Source organism: Zophobas morio, unplaced genomic scaffold (assembly GCF_036711695.1).
Source record: "Zophobas morio isolate AGI-343-1 ecotype UQ-CSIRO unplaced genomic scaffold, CSIRO_AGI_Zmor_V1 ptg000101l, whole genome shotgun sequence".
In the NCBI taxonomy this organism is placed as follows: Eukaryota; Metazoa; Arthropoda; class Insecta; order Coleoptera; family Tenebrionidae; genus Zophobas; species Zophobas morio.
This window is the reverse complement of record NW_026972206.1, coordinates 192,311-194,186: the sequence shown is the minus strand read 5'-3', so window position 1 is coordinate 194,186 and position 1,876 is coordinate 192,311. Positions and strand designations below refer to the sequence as shown.

The 1,876-nt window shown below is 30.2% G+C and overlaps 1 long non-coding RNA gene across 1 annotated transcript; it reads left to right on the top strand.

The window, feature by feature from the left end:
- On the top strand, window positions 1-862 carry LOC135144453 (uncharacterized). The gene is made up of 5 exons (XR_010283144.1): window positions 1-86; window positions 151-327; window positions 432-561; window positions 613-696; window positions 751-862. It is a non-coding gene; the product is annotated as an uncharacterized LOC135144453 (long non-coding RNA).
- Window positions 863-1,876: the final 1,014 nt, after the last annotated feature.

Here is a 1,876-nt window from a genome sequence, read left to right as displayed (position 1 = left end):
TTGACTAAAGCGAAATTTAGTAGACGCTATTTCATAAAAAGAATTAGTTTGTTGGCGTTTGGTTTGAAATACTTATCTATGCACAGGTACTAAATTAATTTATAACAGGTTCAAAATAATTTTTCTAATTTAAATGTTTACAATATTTAGGGGACCGCAATTCTGAAGAAAAATTTAAAAATGAAAATTAGAGTTAACTTCTGCGATAAACAACAAGCGATATATAACTTTGTTAATGAAAAAGTTAGAGTAAATGAACTTAAATGTAAAATTTTTGAGGGAACAGGTGTTCCCCAGCACCATCAAAGACTTATGCTAGACGGAAAAGTAAGTAACTTTTTTCATTGCTCTAATTAATTAAATTTAGATATTTAGCACGCTTTTAAGGGTCCTTAAGCTTATATACTAAAAAATGTATATTTTACGTTAAGGTTTTGCGTGATGAAGAGTTTTTAGTAAAAAACAAACCGATTTCAGCCATTAAAGTTCAACCAACCAAGCTAAATGAGAAACACGGGCAATTTTTAGAAACAACTTTGTTATACGACGACCTACAAGGCGGTAATACGGGAGACTAAAATTTAACGTTTGTCTTAGTTTTACTAAATTTAGGAGCTTGCATCGATAACTGTTGCGGTTGTACTTGCGTATGTAGGCCTTTAGAGTGCATACATAGGGTGTGCTGCTTTTTCACAGGTCTTTGTTATGTATTGTTAAAGTAACGCTGAAATTAACTGAATTATAATTAAGGTTGCGATTTACAATTTAATACTTGCCAATTGTTCTGCTGGCGTTGTATATGTCTTCCCACGAGTGAACAGAAAAGCGAAGCAGAAGCGTAACCTCCAGTATATGTAAAGCTGCGCCTCTGCATTAACGAACGCAATAAATAAAAACTTTTGTAGTCGCTCCTCTTTATCAAGCTTAAAGTAAAAATAGCAAATAAAGTAAAGTACTACTTAAACAAGATACAACGCGTCCTTCAGGATAGATAAGGTTGTTAACCCCGGTAAAACAGGGGCGGCACCACGTGGTACATTATACCACTTTGCAGGTGTTTCATCCTCTTCCTCATTTTAGGATTACTTTTCTAAATGTATAAGTTCACTCGAAAAAATGATTGTTTCTCCTCTTTTTCTCCATCAAAAACAGTTTAAGATGATTCATCAGTGATTAATAAAATAGTCCGAAAAAAAAGAAAGTGAAAGTAACACTTAAAAAAAAACATTAAATATTAATTTATCTCTTAAAAAATAGAGTAATTATATTTAATTACAAATGTCAAGCTATATTATGAATACTGGTGAATAACAAATTAAAGATTTATTTTAAGCTAATAAAAATAAGTGGTTAACAATTAAATATTGTACAAAAAGTCAGAGCACCTGTTAGGTTTCGATACTCAACCTAAAAATAAACACGCTTCAAGTTTAGTGGGAAGCCCTATAATGAACCCAATTGAGAATAGGAAAAAAAGTCTATACTACATAGCTTATTAATTTATAGTTAAAATTTTTTGCGATAAAGTTTCAAGTTTTTCTAATCATCTTAATAAAATGAAAGTTCGTAACTTAAGGGTTTTCTGCATTATAGATGAGAATACTTCAATAAAGCTCATTTAATTTGTTTCGCTGCAAGTTTAGGAACTAGGTGGTAGTAATTATATCTAAATTAATGTGAGTATACACATCTCATCTTTAACTTATATAATTTTCTAAGAGTTGCCAAGCTTATTAAAACATCTTCAATGTGCTCATTGCAAAACCGATATCTTAATTCTTCCCAGATAACAGTTAATATATATTTGTCTAAAATTTTGTGATAATTATTACTATAAAATGCACAAAAAAAATTAATTTCTCTAACAAAATGGATC